This window comes from Pristiophorus japonicus, unplaced genomic scaffold, assembly GCF_044704955.1.
Source record: "Pristiophorus japonicus isolate sPriJap1 unplaced genomic scaffold, sPriJap1.hap1 HAP1_SCAFFOLD_584, whole genome shotgun sequence".
In the NCBI taxonomy this organism is placed as follows: domain Eukaryota; kingdom Metazoa; phylum Chordata; class Chondrichthyes; family Pristiophoridae; genus Pristiophorus; species Pristiophorus japonicus.
Window position 1 is genome coordinate 188,214 of NW_027254493.1, and position 18,207 is coordinate 206,420.

At 50.8% G+C, this 18,207-nt stretch overlaps 1 pseudogene; it reads right to left on the bottom strand.

Moving 5' to 3' along the window:
* LOC139255063 (guanylate-binding protein 1-like) overlaps nucleotides 1-18,207 on the bottom strand; it is a 128,349-nt pseudogene that overhangs the window by 171 nt on the left and 109,971 nt on the right.

Consider the following 18,207-nt stretch of genomic DNA (forward strand, 5'->3'; position numbering starts at 1 on the left):
TTCAACAAAGGAATATTGTTGCATGAGATGCCAAAGGTCGGAGGGGAGGACACACCCCAGTTGTAAGGGAGTGGGGGAGGAGGGTGAACCCGAGGTAAACAAGTTGTGGCGATTATGCAACACCACGCTTCGGTTTATAAAGTATTGTAATCTGAGAGAAAGTGATGCTGGAGGGAGCTGAGTAGCTCCACAGTTCAGAAGTCCTGGAAAAAGGAACGAGTTTGAGTCGGAGACTATGTCATGAGTTTTGGTTTCAATGGCTCAGGGATTTAAAGGGGAAGGAAAGTGAGAAGCGTGTATTCAGGGTATTGTGTTCCTAACACAGATGAGGCTGCACACAGGGAGGTTAAAGTAACAGTGACCTCAGTCTTTAATAAGACACTCCAGAGTGAGGAACAGGCCTTAGGGGCCGGCTTATATACAGTGCTCCCAAAGGATGTTGGGATCCCTTGGGACTTCAGGGGATGAGCTCCCTGGTGGCGGAACATGGGAGTGCATGCATTACAGATACACAACACAGGGCTTAGCGGGAAACAAAGGGAGACAGCTAGGAGGATAGAGGGGGACAGGTTACAGGATAGAATGAGACAGATTGGAGAGTAGAATTAAACAGGCAGGAGACTATAAGTACCCGCTGTCCCCCTCCCTAAACTCCTCGCCTCGTATGTACACTTTAAGGGAACTCACACAATACTAAAATTGCAAGAAAATACAGCTTTGGATAATTGGAGATGAGGTATAAATTAACCCTAGTCTGACCAAATGGTAGAACAGGTTTCAAGGTGATGAAGGGAGCAGTAACATAGTGGTTATGTTACTGGACTAGTAATCCAGAAGACCTGGCCTAATAATCTCGTAGACTAGAGTTGAAATCCCACCACGGCAGCTGGCGAATTTAAATTCAGTTAAGTAAATAAATCTGGAATTAAAAAATAAAGCTAGTGCAGGTATCAGTAATGGTGATATTTTTGAGAAATGCATGCATGAAACTACCGGGTTGTTGGAAAAACCCAACTGGTTCACTAATGTCCTTTAGGGAAGGAAATCTTCCGCCCTTCCCCGGTCTGGCCTATCTTCTTCTATACGTGACTCCAGACACACAGCAATGTGGTTGGCTCTTAACTACCTTGGTGGATGACCACCAGCTTCTTGAGGGCAATTAGGGGAGGGCAATAAATGCTGGCCTTGCCAGTGACGCCCACATTCCAGGAATAAATAAAATAAAAAAACTCCCATTCCTATGTTCATTAAAGACAATATGGTGGATGTTAAACCTGCCACATGGGTGTACAACTAGCGTTGCAGTTCAACTGGCCATTATACAAACTGCCCAATTCCCATCACCAATCAGATTAGTTTTACTCCTGGAAAGCAAGTTCAAAAACAACCGGGCTGTTTAAGACACGGGTTTGGCAGATTCTTCAATCTGAATTGCAAGAATGGAGATAGAGTGCCTGAATGAACATTTGCCTGGGTCCACCCAGTCAACATTAAATGATCCAGAAATGTTCCTGGCGCTGAGGGCGTACCTGGACTCCTTTGCCTGGTGTGACTCGGTATTCCTCAACCAGCACCTTTATGTCCTCCTCAAACTCCGCGTACCCTCCTGGCTTTACGTAAGACCGATCCTTGTTTTTAGATTCCACCGCACCGCCCAGCTCCAGTATGATGGCGGACGACTTGTCTTGAGATTCTTGGGCGTTCTTCACACACATGGCTTTGTAACTTGTGGCCACAGAGTTCTGTTGTCAACAATAAAACAATGAGTCGTTGCACTGCCTAATAAAAAATAAAGGATTTCAAAGTTTGCATTATGGACTTACCCTATGCAGTGTTCAAAATACTATATTTCTCCAAACTCAAAGTCCAGCAGTGTCCTACCTTGGGCTCGGGCCTCAGCTATTTACAATCTATATCAATGACTTAGATGAAGGGACCGAGTGTAATGTATAGAAGTTTGCCGATGATACAAAGCTAGGTGGGAAAATAACCTGTGAAGGGAATGTAGAGAGGCTGCAGAGAGATATAGACAGGTTGACTGAGTGGGCAAGAACATGGCAAATGAAATACAATGTGGGGAAGTGTGAAGTTATCCACTTTGATAGGAAAAATAAAAAACAGAATATTTGTTGAATGGTGAGAGACTGGGAAGTGTTTGCATTCAGAGAGACCTGGGGGTCCTTGTACATGAATCACACGCAGGTAGAAAGAAAGAAAGAAATACTTGTATTTATATAAATAGAAATGTAAATATTGGCCAGGACACCGGGGATAACTCCCCTGCTCTTCTTCGAAATAGTGCCATGGGATCTTATAGCCCACCTGAGAGAGCAAACAGGGACTCTCATCCAAAAGACGGCACCTCCGACAATGCAGCACTCGCTCAGCACTGCACTAGAGTGTCGGCCTAGATTTATGTACTCAAATCCCTGGAGTGGGACTTGAACCCACAATCTGCTGACTCAGAGGCGAGTGTGCTGCCCATTTGCTGTGCGCAAATTGGCTGTCATGTTTCCCACATTACAACAGTGACTACACTCCAAATGTTCTTCATTGGCTGTAAAGCACTTTGAGACGCGAATCACTGATGGTCATGAAAGTTGCTATAGAAATGTAAGTCTTTCTTTCTTTCTATTAGAGGTTGAATGCCAGTTAGGTAATTGTGCATTAGAATCGTTGTAACTTCCCCAAAAATCCATTACTCACTGATTAAAGCACAATTATTCACTCTCTGTACCATAGGCCATTTAGAAATAATTAAACAGAAAATGCATGATCCCATGGTCAGTTGCACACACAAGAGTAAGTGTCAAATGTTGACATAGCAATTTACAATAGAACATACTTGAGCATACTTGGTGTGCACGGCGATGACATCATCGGCGCGAAAGCTACTGGGCACGGCGCAAAGCCGTTTCTGCCCTCGGCATTCCGGGGGAAATTCCAGGCGGGTCACTTCCGCTGCCTGCCGCAGAGCGAAAAGTACTTAACACCCCATTAGCAATTCCCGGTGGCACTAACAGGCCTTTCGGAAAAGAGTAATTGCGGCCCCAAGGTTTCTCCTGTACATCTATTGTGATATATTGTTTTAAACTAGTGCTGATCATTTACCTGAGGTGTTCGTGTTTCACAGTGTACCTAAATCTCCATTTAATTGCATGCCCTCTGAACGTGGTTGAACAAACCCCAGCTGTGTAGCTCTCCTAACCTTCCGTCATGCCTTCCGCACGCACTCTCATCTCTATTGAGGCCCATCGTAAATGTGATCACACTTAGAATCATAGAATGGTTGCAGCACAGAACGAGGCCATTCGGCCCATCGAGCCCGTGCCGGCTCTCTGCAAGAGCACTTCAGCTAGTCCCACTCCCCCACCCTTGCCCCGGCAAAATTTTTTCCCCTTCAGGTACATATCCAATTCCCTTATGAAACCGACGATTGAATCTACCTCCACAACCCTTTCAGGCAGTGAATTCCAGATCCTAACCACTCGCTGCATAAAAACGTTTTTCCTCATGTCGCCTTTGGTTCTTTGGCCAATCACCTTAAATCTGTGTCCCTCTGGTTCTAGACCCTTCCACCAATGGGAACAGTTTCTCTCTATCTACTCTGTCCAGACCCCTCATGATTTTGAACACCTCGATCAAATATCCTCTCCACCTTCTCTGCTCTAAGGAGAACAATCTTTGATGAACTTAATTTAAATTCCCCAGCTGCCATGGTGGGATTTGAACTCAGCCCCAGATCATTGGTCCAGCAACATAACTATTATGCTACCGTACCCGACAGTGACAGTGCACAGTGACTTACATCTCCCATTGACAGCGTGGCCCCCTTTCAGTCTCTTTATCTGTGCTGTTTTATAAACATAATCCACAAAATCTCTGGTCTATTCCACAAAGGCAGGATCCAGGCAGGTGTCCGTAAGCCGGTCCATGTTTTTCATCACATCCTTGTCGGCCGGCCTGACAAACGCAAAACACTTCCTGGTGGGGAAGTAGCTCCGGATACACTCCCTGGGCAGATTGTAGTCAACATTCTTTTTCCTTGAGCCTGAGAGAAGGAAAAAAAATCAAAATCAGCTGAAGAAACTTCACACTAAACCACTACAAGTCAATGGTTAGGTTTGGCACCTTACTTCGGGAAGGACGTCAAGCTCATGTGAAGGGTGCAGGGGAGATTCATCGCGATGATCCTGGGATGAGAGGCCTCAGAATGAGGAGAGGCTGGAGACACTGTTTCTTCTTCTTCATTAGAACAGACAATATTCATCATCATAGGCAGTCCCTCGAAACCAGGATGACTTGCTTCCACGCCAAAAAAGGATGAGTTTGCAGGTGTTTCAATGAAGGACCTAATATTTCAATGTTTCTATGTTTCTATTCCAGGTCCTGAACTACATATTGAAGGGTGGAAGATGCCTGTGCGTGGATTTTTTTAACGTGTGGTGACCGTTGCACACCAGCCACCACACGGGTTTGACAGAGCTAGGTCTTGGTCCAGTGGCAAGGGTTAACCAGGACGACTGGAGACCTGATCTGCTGCACGGCCCTAGTGCGCACACATAGTAAGACAGTATTAAGAGGACAACTGATAGATGTGTTGGAAAGTACAAAGGATTTTGATACAGTGAGTAGAATCATAGGGCCCAAATTTGATGAAGGCCTCTGCCCACCCAAGTACCGCTCAGAGGACAGCCGATGGCCACCGAGGTCCCTGGCGGTACTCTCGACAGGGGTTTTAACAGCCCTGCGATTTGTTCCTTCAGTACTTATCCAATTCCTTTTTGAAAGCCATGATTGAATCTGCCTCCACCACCCTCCTAGATCCTGACCGCTCGCTGCGTAAAAAGGTTTTCCCCATGTCGCCTTTGGTTCTTCTGCACATACCTTAAATCTGTGTCCTCTGGTTCTCGACCTTCTGATAATAGGAACAGTTTCTCTCTCTCTATTCTGTCTGGATCCCTCATGATTTTGAACACCTCGATCAAATCTCGTTTCATCCTTCTCTGTTTTAAGGAGAACAACCCCAGCTTCTCCAGTCTGTCCCCTAACTGAAGTTCCTCATCCCTGGAATCATTCTTGTCGGTAACTATATGTATAAATTTAGAATAATAGTGGAAAGAACAAGAGGAGAAGTTCGGGGAATTTTTGAAGCAGAGAATTGTTGGGATAAGGAATGTCCAACCGGAAACGAAGGGAGCAGCAGGATTCAAAAGTACAGGGAAAGAGCCGGGGAATTGGACTCGGGAACAACTCCTACAGAAAGACTTGCATTTACATAGCGCCTTTCATGACCACCGGACGTCTCAAAGCGCTTTACGGCCAATGACGTACTTTTGGAGTGTAGTCACTGTTGTAATGTGGGAAACGCGGCCGTCAATTTGCACACAGCAAACTCCCACAAACAGCACTCTGATAATGACCCAGATAATCTGTCTCTTTGTGATGTTGATTGAGGGATGAATATTAGCCACAGGACACCTGGGATAACTCCCCTGCTCTTCGAAATAGTGCTATAGGATCGTTTACTTCCATTTGAGAGAGCAGATGGGGCCTCAGTTTAATGTCTCATTCGAAAGACTGCACCTCCAACAGTGCAGCACTCTCTTTATCTGTGCTTGTCGAGGAAATTTAGCTTAAATTAACTCAGGCGGAGACTTTCAGAATTGCGCTTCGAGAGAATTTTATTTCTAAAACTAACGAGATATCTCGGAGAGCCCGCTTAGTCCACACCAAGGCAGAACTCCGAATTTTACAGGCAACTTCGCACTATCTTTATACAGTTGAAACAGGAATTTTATCTGCAACTCGCCACACATAAACATTATTCATACATTCTGTGAGTACAAAGGTCATTGTATCTATGAGCATTATTCATACGAAACTGTGAGTACAAAGTTCACCCCGGTAGGCACACTTTATCTGTTTCTTGCATAGTTTCTCTCTGTCCATAGGCTGATCTGGAAACTCATGCAAAGACCAGACAGTCATGTATATACAACATTCTGTTCTTTGAGGCTGATAAGTTTCGGTAATTTTCTCTAGCTCCGTGAATTCTACAGAATCAGCAAAAGCGAACTTAACCCTTCCTTTAACCTAGGACATGGATTGATTTCTTCTACAACTCCCTCCTTGTTGATCTTTTCCAGATCAACACGGTTTCATATTCTTTTCATGTTTAAAAGGGGGTTCATACCCTTCAGGGTAGGGTCGCATTTCAAGGCATTTTTCCTCGTCGTAATCATATATTTTCTTCTATGCGATTTAACCTTTCTTTTATGAACACACTTTTTCTTTCCACGTGGGATACTAGGCCCATTACTTGACCAATTAATTTTTTCAATTTCATATACATTGCACAAATGATTATCAACAACGCAAGCATAACTGCACCCAAGATTACTATGGGGTGTATGGCCAGTTTCAATACGGCTGAGGCCCTGGGGGACCATCCGTAAAACACATCCCACCAGTGGTATACTGTTAAGGAGGTGACTTCATCTGCGATTTCGATTTTGAATTGGTGGATGTCTCTGCCTCGTTTAGACAGAGCTTCCTCAATTTGCTTGTCATTACGTATCAAATTGTGCAGTCTGGTCAAATTAATTATAGGGGGTAGGGGGTCAATCCTATGCACAGACAGGTATTTTTCTACATTTTGCCACTGCCCAAAGGTATAAGTTCTTTTTTCTTCAGGGTCATACAAGGTGTATACTCCTCTCACGCATGTATTAATGGGGGGCCGATATAGAATTCCATCCAGATAGACAGATTTATTTCCTGTCACACAGATTTCATTCGGTCCAATTTCTGCAATCTCAGTGTCATTTGTCGGCCTCAGTTCCCACTTACATACTCCGGTGGGGTGCTCCAATGTGCATGGTTCGTATATGGCAGTCTGATTAATGCTATTTTTTCAGCTGCCAGTGGTGGTTTTACGCCAGTAGGCATTGGTCTTCCCAATAAGGCTTCATGTGGTGTCAAACCAGTGTTTCAGTTTTTCTGGTTTCTCATCATCTCTCTTAGTGGCGTACGCTTCTACCCACCTTGTGAACATGTCTATTATCATCAATAGGTACTTAAAACCTGATACTGGAGGCATGTGGACAAAATCAATTTGCAAATTTTCAAAGGGCATACTAGGTTGGGGTAGATGATCATATTCAGCCTGACCGTGTGCTAGGCGAGACAGGGGCAAGAATAGAGATCTAGGGCAAACAGTTCGCCCATCAGGGTGATACCAAATGTCGTTTTTCAGAAAACAACCCTGGTGTTCTCAAGTCCTTCTTTCTTGCATAGTAACTTGTTGTTGGGCTGTTTTAAGTAGTTGGATGTCAAGTGTCTGTGGAGGGGAAACTGAGACTGCTTGAAGGCAGTCTGCCTGTGCCGAAGCGGCCTGTTTGGCTGCCTCGTCAGCCCTCCTATTTCCTACTGCTACTTCATCCTCACCGGTTGTGTGAGCTGCACATTTGATAACGGCTACCTTACTTGGCAACTGAATGGCATCTAATAGATTAAGCACCAATTGAGAGTGCTTAATATGCTTTCCGCCAGAGGTGATAAAGCCTCTGTTTTTCCATAGTTGCCCAAAATCATGGACCACACCAAATGCATATCTAGAATCAGTATAGATATTGGCAGTTTGATCTTTTGCTATTATACAAGCTCTGGTGAGGGCAAACAATTCAGCAGCCTGAGCCGAGGTTCCGGGAGGCAGGGCAAATGCTTCAACCGTTTCATTGCATAACCTGCCAAAAGTAAATCATCTGACGGCCTGTACGATGATCCATCTGTATACAGAATGAGATCAGGATTGTCCGTAGGTTCTGTGAGCAAGTCTGGTCTTGGTAAGGTGGCTACTTGCACTGTTAGTAGACAATCATGCTGGTCTGGATCTTCTATGTCAGTAGTAGGAAGGAAAGTGGCTGGGTTTACTACCGGTGCGTGCCGAAAGGTGTAATTAGGGTGTGACAGTATTAATACTTCATAACCTGTTCTTCTAGATGCTGTAAAGTGTTGTGTGGCAGCGGAATTCAACAGTAATAACACAGCGTGGGCTGTTATGACAGTACATGGATAGTCCAAAACAATAGGTACCGACTTCTCCACCATCACCGCGGTAGTTGCTACAGCGCGTAGACATGCTGGCATTCCCCTTACCACTGGAGGCAGCAAAACCGAATAATAAGCCACTGGTCTATTTCCCCCACCGTGTTCTTGGGTCAGTACGGCTGTTGCAAATCCTTCTTTTTCATTCACATACATTTGAAAAGGTTTTCCATAATTCGGAAGTCCCAACGCCGGGGCATTAGTGATCACTTTCTTTAACTGTTTAAATGCTTCCTCTCTCTCAGGGGTCCATTCCACCTTGGGTGGGGCATCATTTAGAGCAGCTGATCTTAGGACTGCATCCCATTCCCGATAATCAGGGATCCATTGTCTACAGTACCCAACCATCCCCAAAAATGACAAGATATCCTTCTTTGTCTTAGGTATGGTGGCTCTTTGTATTGTCTGAATTCTTTCTGGTCCTAGCTGCCTTTGCCCATGAGATATGATAAAACCCAGGTACTCGACTTGAGTCTGACAAAACTGTAACTTTTGTAACGACACTCGGTGCCCTCTTTCACACAGGTGTTGTAATAGTTTCAGGGAGTCTTGCATGCACCTATATCCGTGGCTGGAAGCCACAAGCAAATCATCCGCATACTGCAGCAGTACGGACTGGTCTGATAATGAACAGTCTTCGAGGTCTCTTTTTACTGCTGCTGCATATACGGCGGGGCTTTCGCTGTATCCTTGGGGCAACCTGGTCCATGTGTACTGCTGCTTCTTGTAGGTGAAGGCAAACAGATACTGACTCTCCTGACTTAGTGGGATGGAGAAAAAGGCTGAGCACAGATCTATCACAGTAAAGACAGTTGCTGTTGGTGGTATAGCAGATAGCACAATGTTGGTGTCCGGTATCACAGGGGTGATAGGGACTACTATCTTATTAATAGCTCTCAGATCTTGCACAAATCTCCACTCATTCGGCCTATTAACCTTTGGTATGGGCAGTATCGGAGTGTTACACGGGCTCTGTGTCTTTTCTAGAACTCCTTGTTCCAACAATGCAGAAATGACTGGCTCTATCCCATCTTCTGCCTCTGGAGGCAGTCTGTACTGCCTAATGCTTGGTAACACGGCGTTCTTTATCAGCTGTACCCAATGGGGTACTGCAGAATGTACTTTCCCAACATGATTCTTACGTTTTGCCCAAAGTTCCGAAGATACTTGATTCAATGCCATTGGCAGCTTAGGGCTTGGTTGTTCAGGGGGCTGCTGTTTTTTTTTTAAAAGTGGAGGCATAACTTTTACCTTTCCACTGGAGAATCCCCCTGGTGCGGGCGATAAATTCTATCTGAACATTCTGTAATTCTATTACTGCCCAAGGTCGATAGCCTGGTTGCTGTTTCTCCTTTTCAATTTCTACAATCATCCGACCCATATCTTTGGGTTTCGCTGGCGGTTTTACAGCCAATGTCAGGTGGGGTGTCGAGTTCTCTTCTCTAAACCGCTGCTGCTGTAAGGGTGTCAAATTCATGGCTACCCCCAATCCTTCTGGTCCAAATTAAATGCGGGGTGTAGCTTCTATTATTTCTTCTTTCTTTAGAAAGGGCTGTATTAAGCACTGGTAAGTTTCAGCTTTTTGTCGAGTGTACCAGGCTGTACAGTGAAGCTGAACTGCCTCAAAGCTTGTCAAAATTATATACATCAATTCTTCAGTATTAGAGTCAATTTTAGCTTTTAAGTTTTGTATAACTTCATGTATCAAGGGGTAGCCTTTTCTTTGTTATCCTCCCTTTTCTCTTCTTTAATCCCATTAAAGAACTGATGGATTTTATTTTTCCATCTGCCTGCAAAATCTATCATTCTTCTGCTTTCTGCAAGCAGCGGGTGACTTCCCCTATATCCCCATGCTTTTTAGCCCCTTGCAGAATTGCGTTCTTTCCTCGGTGTTTCAGCCAATGGGTTAATGACTCATTGCCGGCATCCAGCAAGTCATCATTAATTCTCCAGTCTCCATTTTCCCCTGTTGGGATGGGGAACATATCTTTTACTCCCTGCCAGGAAGATCCATAGGCCGCTTGCAATAATAGTTTAACATTCTCCTGGGAGTGGATTGTAAATTGTACATGTCTGCTCAAGCCAGTTGTGAAAAGCTATTGGTCTTTTTACCGGATTCGGGGCGGCCGAGATCATATCTCTGGCTTCCCCAGGGGACCAGGGTTTCAGAACTGCTGTAGTTCCTACCATTACCCTAGGATTTTGGTGGACGGTAGAGTCGGCTGCTTCTTTTGCCGTTTGTTGCCTTGTTTGGTGAGGACCTCTCCTCCCTGTGTCCTGGTTTGCTACCCCTCCCTCTATTTCTATCATTTCCTGCCAACTATCTTGTTTTGGGGGTTCTATACGGGGGTAAAGTCCTACTGTTGGTGCTGAGGGGATAGGAAGGCCTGGAGGACTATCAAAGATAACTTAAAACTTCCTCCATATGGCCAATCCCCATCAGACCAACCGTACAAATCGCTACTAAACGTTACCGCGTATCTGTCGTCTCCTGTTTCTTTAATTACAGTGTCCGCCGGCGAGCCGGGCGGCACAATGGGATCTCCTATCTTCTCTCGTTGCTTTACTACCTTACGGATTCTCTTCTCGGTTTGAGGATCTAATTTTATTTTTTCAGTCGAGGGATCATCTTTCTTTCCTTTTCTAGGAGCTGGGCGTGAGCGCCCTGCTCGACTAGAGCCGTTTTCCATTCGTCCGGGTGTTATGTCCCACGATCCTTTCTGAAATGAGAGTTTAGGACACACCTACAAAATATACAGTATTTTACAAAGCGCTCACCGGTGTTCTCTTTTCTGCTCAGCTCGGGGTCTCCTTTTGCCTTTTTGTTATTTTAGCTTCTTTGCGGTAGCTACCTTAAATGCCTCACCCCCTCCAGGGGATCTCGGCGGCTCGTCCTTCTTTTTAACTAGGACTGCCCAGGCACCTTCCTCCTTTCAGCTAGGAAGGTCCTTTAAAATTCCTCTTTTCTCTTTAAAAGTAAAATTTAGTTCTTTTGGATCTTGTTATCAGAGATCCTGCCGACTACGCCAGAAACTGTCGAGGAAATTTAGCTTAAATTAACTCAGGCGGAGACTTTCAGAATTGCGCTTCGAGAGAATTTTATTTCTAAAACAAACGAGATATCTCGGAGAGCCCGCTTAGTCCACACCAAGGCAGAACTCCGAATTTTACAGGTAACTTCGCACTATCTTTATACAGTTGAAACAGGAATTTTATCTGCAACTCGCCACACATAAACATTATTCATACATTCTGTGAGTACAAAGGTCATTGTATCTATGAGCATTATTCATACGAAACTGTGAGTACAAAGTTCACCCCGGTAGGCACACTTTATCTGTTTCTTGCATAGTTTCTCTCTGTCCCTAGGCTGATCTGGAAACTCATGCAAAGACCAGACAGTCATGTATATACAACATTCTGTTCATTGAGGCTGATAAGTTTCGGTAATTTTCTCTAGCTCCGTGAATTCTACAGAATCAGCAAAAGCGAACTTATCCCTTCCTTTAACCTAGGACATGGATTGATTTCTTCTACAGTGCTGTTTTACAAACATAATCCACAAAATCTCTGGTCACTGCACTGGGAGCATCAGCCTAGATTTATTTTTGTGCTCAAGTCCCTGTAGTGGGACTTGAACCCACAACCTTCTGACCCGGAGGCGAGAGTGCTACGCACTAAACCATAGCTGACACAAATGTTGGACCAAATTAGATTGGGCAGGGAAATAGGACTAAGGGAACAGTTCCTTCAGAGAGAGGGGGGATTTTGAATAGTACAGTTAGAGAAATTCCTATGCCAGGAATTAAGGTTCCAAACAGAGTCTTAGGTTTACAGATTTTATTCGAGGAACTGATAATCACAGGCAGCGCATACGGCGATGTGAAAGCTCTGGGAAACCTCGGGATACAGGTGCTGTGCTGATGCAGCAGGGAGACTCTGATGTATTTTCTTCATGGGTTCTTTGCTTAAGAATTCATAGCAACACATTGCTATTAAGAACTAATTGGTTTCTTAACAAAGGTTCAACAATTACACTACATATTACCAGTTCATCCTAGATTCAACTGGCTGGGGTTTTATTGAGTCTTGGCTAAGCCACTCACAATGCAACAGCTCTACAAACCTGCAAGCATACTCACAGGTGCCTACACCACAGTGACCAACCCCTCGAGCTCCCGCACTTTGTTACAGTATCCTCCATTTTTTTAAGGTCGGCTAAAAGGCCCATCTCCTCCTTGACCTCAACTCTTGGATTTGCATTGATGAAATCAACTCAGCAGTTCAACGGGCGAGACGTGGAGTATGAGGGGGTGAAAGGCTCCAAACATAATCCCAGGGCAGTACGTAAACAAACTTATCTATTCACACCCACAGAATAGAATAAACATTCAGCACATCCCAGGGTTCCAAAACTAAATTAAACACCAACAGTGAGATCATAAGAACATGAGAAATAGGAGGTGGGGTTGGCCATTTGGCCAGAGGTGGGACCGGCCATTTGGCCAGAGGTGGGGTCAGCCATTTGCCGGAGGTGGGACCAGCCATTTGGCCAGAGGAGAGGTTGGCCATTTGGCCAGAGGTGGGACCGGCCATTTGGCCAGAGGTGGGGTCAGCCATTTGCCGGAGGTGGGACCGGCCATTTGGCCAGAGGTGGGGTCAGCCATTTGACTGGAGGTGGGGTTGGCCATTTGGTCGGAGGTCTGACCGGCCATTTGGTCGGAGGTGGGGTCGGGCATTTGGTCGGAGGTGGGGTCGGGCATTTGGTCGGAGGTGGAGTCGGCCATTTGGTCGGAGGTGGGACTGGCCATTTGGTCGGAGGTCTGACCGGCCATTTGGTCGGAGGTGGGGTCGGACATTTGGTCGGAGGTGGGGTCGGCCATTTGGTCGGAGGTGGGGTCGGCCATTTGGTCGGAGGTGGGGTCGGCCATTTGGTCGGAGGTGGGGTCGGCCATTTGGTCGGAGGTGGGACTGGCCATTTGGTCGGAGGTCTGACCGGCCATTTGGTCGGAGGTGGGGTCGGCCATTTGGTCGGAGGTGGGGCCGGCCATTTGGTCGGAGGTGGGGTCGGGCATTTGGTCGGAGGTGGGGTCGGGCATTTGGTCGGAGGTGGGGTCGGCCATTTGGTTGGAGGTGGGACTGGCCATTTGGTCGGAGGTCTGACCGGCCATTTGGTCGGAGGTGGGGTCGGCCATTTGGTCGGAGATGGGACCGGCCATTTGGTCGGAGATGGGGTCGGCCATTTGGTCGGAGGTGGGACCGGCCATTTGGCCGGAGGTGGGACCGGCCATTTGGCCGGAGGTGGGACCGGCCATTTGATCGGAGGTGGGACCGGCCATTTGGCCGGAGGTGGGACCGGCCATTTGGCCGGAGGTGGGACCGGCCATTTGGTTGGAGGTGGGACCGGCCATTTGGTTGGAGGTGGGACCGGCCATTTGGTCGGAGGTGGGACCGACCATTTGGTCGGAGATGGGGTCGGCCATTTGGTCGGAGGTGGGGTCGGACATTTGGTCGGAGGTGGGGTCGGCCATTTGGTCGGAGGTGGGACCGGCCATTTGGTCGGAGGTGGGACCGGCCATTTGGTCGGAGGTGGGACCGGCCATTTGGTCGGAGGTGGGGTCGGCCATTTGGTCGGAGGTGGGACCGGCCATTTGGTCGGAGGTGGGGTCGGCCATTTGGTCAGAGGTGGGGTCGACCATTTGGTCGGAGGTGGGACCGGCCATTTGGTCGGAGGTGGGGCCGGCCATTTGGTCGGAGGTGGGACCGGCCATTTGGTCGCAGGTGGGGTCGGCCATTTGGTCGGAGGTGGGGTCGACCATTTGGTCAGAGGTGGGGTCGACCATTTGGTCGGAGGTGGGGTCGGCCATTTGGTCAGAGGTGTGGTCGACCATTTGGTCGGAGGTGGGGTCGGCCATTTGGTCAGAGGTGGGGTCGACCATTTGGTCGGAGGTGGGACCGGCCATTTGGTCGGAGGTGGGACCGGCCATTTGGTCGGAGGTGGGACCGGCCATTTGGTCGGAGGTGGGGTCGGCCATTTGGTCGGAGGTGGGGTCGACCATTTGGTCGGAGGTGAGACCGGCCATTTGGTCGGAGGTGGGACCGGCCATTTGGTCGGAGGTGGGGTCGGCCATTTGGTCGGAGGTGGGGTCGGCCATTTGGTCGGAGGTGGGACTGGCCATTTGGTCGGAGGTCTGACCGGTCATTTGGTCGGAGGTGGGGTCGGCCATTTGGTCGGAGGTGGGGCCGGCCATTTGGTCGGAGGTGGGGTCGGGCATTTGGTCGGAGGTGGGGTCGGGCATTTGGTCGGAGGTGGGGTCGGCCATTTGGTTGGAGGTGGGACTGGCCATTTGGTCGGAGGTCTGACCGGCCATTTGGTCGGAGGTGGGGTCGGCCATTTGGTCGGAGATGGGACCGGCCATTTGGTCGGAGGTGGGGTCGGCCATTTGGTCGGAGGTGGGACCGGCCATTTGGCCGGAGGTGGGACCGGCCATTTGGCCGGAGGTGGGACCGGCCATTTGATCGGAGGTGGGACCGGCCATTTGGCCGGAGGTGGGACCGGCCATTTGGCCGGAGGTGGGACCGGCCATTTGGTTGGAGGTGGGACCGGCCATTTGGTTGGAGGTGGGACCGGCCATTTGGTCGGAGGTGGGACCGTCCATTTGGTCGGAGATGGGGTCGGCCATTTGGTCGGAGGTGGGGTCGGACATTTGGTCGGAGGTGGGGTCGGCCATTTGGTCGGAGGTGGGACCGGCCATTTGGTCGGAGGTGGGACCGGCCATTTGGTCGGAGGTGGGACCGGCCATTTGGTCGGAGGTGGGGTCGGCCATTTGGTCGGAGGTGGGACCGGCCATTTGGTCGGAGGTGGGGTCGGCCATTTGGTCAGAGGTGGGGTCGACCATTTGGTCGGAGGTGGGACCGGCCATTTGGTCGGAGGTGGGGCCGGCCATTTGGTCGGAGGTGGGACCGGCCATTTGGTCGCAGGTGGGGTCGGCCATTTGGTCGGAGGTGGGGTCGACCATTTGGTCAGAGGTGGGGTCGACCATTTGGTCGGAGGTGGGGTCGGCCATTTGGTCAGAGGTGTGGTCGACCATTTGGTCGGAGGTGGGGTCGGCCATTTGGTCAGAGGTGGGGTCGACCATTTGGTCGGAGGTGGGACCGGCCATTTGGTCGGAGGTGGGACCGGCCATTTGGTCGGAGGTGGGACCGGCCATTTGGTCGGAGGTGGGGTCGGCCATTTGGTCGGAGGTGGGGTTGACCATTTGGTCGGAGGTGAGACCGGCCATTTGGTCGGAGGTGGGACCGGCCATTTGGTCGGAGGTGGGTTCGGCCATTTGGTCGGATGAGGGACCGGCCATTTGGTCGGAGGTGGGGTCGGCAATTTGGCCGGAGGTGGGACCGGCCATTTGGTCGGAAGTGGGACCGGCCATTTGTCGGATGTGGGGCCGGCCATTTGGTCGAAGGTGGGACCGGCCATTTGGCCGGAGGTGGGACCGGCCATTTGGTCGGAGGTGGGACCGGTCATTTGGCCGGAGGTGGGACCGGCCATTTGGCCGGAGGTGGGACCGGTCATTTGGCCGGAGGTGGGGCCGGCCATTTGTTCGGAGGTGGGTTCGGCCATTTGGTCGGATGAGGGACCGGCCATTTGGCCGGAGGTGGGACCGGCCATTTGGTCGGAGGTGGGACCGGTCATTTGGTCGGAGGTGGGGCCGGCCATTTGTCGGATGTGGGGCCGGCCATTTGGTCGGAGGTGGGGTCGGCCATTTGGCTGGATGTGGGTCCGGCCATTTGGTCGGAGGTGGGTTTGGCCATTTGGTCGGAGGTGGGGTCGGCCATTTGGCTGGATGTGGGTCCGGCCATTTGGTCGGAGGTGGGTTCGGCCATTTGGCTGGATGTGGGTCCGGCCATTTGGTCGGAGGTGGGTTCGGCCATTTGGTCGAGGTGGGGTCGGCCATTTGGTCGGAGGTGGGACCGGTCATTTGGCCAGAGGTGGGACCGGCCATTTGTCGGATGTGGGGCCGGCCATTTGGTCGAAGGTGGGACCGGCCATTTGGCCGGAGGTGGGACCGGCCATTTGGTCGGAGATGGGGTCGGACATTTGGTCGGAGGTGGGGTCGGCCATTTGGTCGGAGGTGGGACCGGCCATTTGGTCAGAGGTGGGGTCGACCATTTGGTCGGAGGTGGGACCGGCCATTTGGTCGGAGATGGGGTCGGACATTTGGTCGGAGGTGGGGTCGGCCATTTGGTCGGAGATGAGACCGGCCATTTGGTCGGAGATGGGGTCGGACATTTGGTCGGAGGTGGGGTCGGCCATTTGGTCGGAGGTGGGACCGGCCATTTGGTCAGAGGTGGGGTCGACCATTTGGTCGGAGGTGGGACCGGCCATTTGGTCGGAGGTGGGGTCGGCCATTTGGTCGGAGGTGGGGTCGGCCATTTGGTCGGAGGTGGGGTCGACCATTTGGTCGGAGGTGAGACCGGCCATTTGGTCGGAGGTGGGACCGGCCATTTGGTCGGAGGTGGGACCGGCCATTTGGTCGGAGGTGGGACCGGTCATTTGGCCGGATGTGGGACCGGCCATTTGGCCGGAGGTGGGACCGGCCATTTGGTCGGAGGTGGGACCGGTCATTTGGCCAGAGGTGGGGCCGGCCATTTGGTCGGAGGTGGGACCGGCCATTTGTCGGATGTGGGTCCGGCCATTTGGTCGGAGGTGGGTTCGGCCATTTGTTCGGAGTTGGGTCCGGCCATTTGGTCGGAGGTGTGTTCGGCCATTTGGCCGGATGTGGGTCCGGCCATTTGGTCGGAGGTGGGTTCGGCCATTTGGTCGGATGTGGGACCGGTCATTTGGCCAGAGGTGGGACCGGCCATTTGGTCGGATGTGGGACCGGTCATTTGGTCGGAGGTGGGGCCGGCCATTTGTCGGATGTGGGGCCGGCAATTTGTTCGGAGGTGGGGTCGGCCATTTGGTCGGAGGTGGGGCCGGCCATTTGTCGGATGTGGGACCGGCCATTTGTCGGATGTGGGGCCGGTCATTTGGTCGGAGGTGGGACCGGCCATTTGTCGGATGTGGGGCCGGCCATTTGGTCGGAGGTGGGTTCGGCCATTTGGTCGGAGGTGGGGTCGGCCATTTGGCTGGATGAGGGACCGGCCATTTGGTCGGAGGTGGGTTTGGCCATTTGGTCGGAGGTGGGGTCGGCCATTTGGCTGGATGTGGGTCCGGCCATTTGGTCGGAGGTGGGTTCGGCCATTTGGTCGGAGGTGGGGTTGGCCATTTGGCCGGAGGTGGGACCGGCCATTTGGTCGGCGGTGGGGTCGGCCATTTGACCGGATATGGGGTCGGCAATTTGGCTGGAGGTGGGACCGGCCATTTGGCCGGAGGTGGGGTCGGCCATTTGGCCGGAGGTGGGGTCGGCCATTTGGCCGGAGGTGAGACCGGCCATTTGGTCGGAGGTGGGACCGGCCATTTGGTCGGAGGTGGGACCGGCCATTTGGTCGGAGGTGGGACCGGTCATTTGGCCGGATGTGGGACCGGCCATTTGGCCGGAGGTGGGACCGGCCATTTGGTCGGAGGTGGGACCGGTCATTTGGCCAGAGGTGGGGCCGGCCATTTGGTCGGAGGTGGGACCGGCCATTTGTCGGATGTGGGTCCGGCCATTTGGTCGGAGGTGGGTTCGGCCATTTGTTCGGAGTTGGGTCCGGCCATTTGGTCGGAGGTGTGTTCGGCCATTTGGCCGGATGTGGGTCCGGCCATTTGGTCGGAGGTGGGTTCGGCCATTTGGTCGGATGTGGGACCGGTCATTTGGCCAGAGGTGGGACCGGCCATTTGGTCGGATGTGGGACCGGTCATTTGGTCGGAGGTGGGGCCGGCCATTTGTCGGATGTGGGGCCGGCAATTTGTTCGGAGGTGGGGTCGGCCATTTGGTCGGAGGTGGGGCCGGCCATTTGTCGGATGTGGGACCGGCCATTTGTCGGATGTGGGGCCGGTCATTTGGTCGGAGGTGGGACCGGCCATTTGTCGGATGTGGGGCCGGCCATTTGGTCGGAGGTGGGTTCGGCCATTTGGTCGGAGGTGGGGTCGGCCATTTGGCTGGATGAGGGACCGGC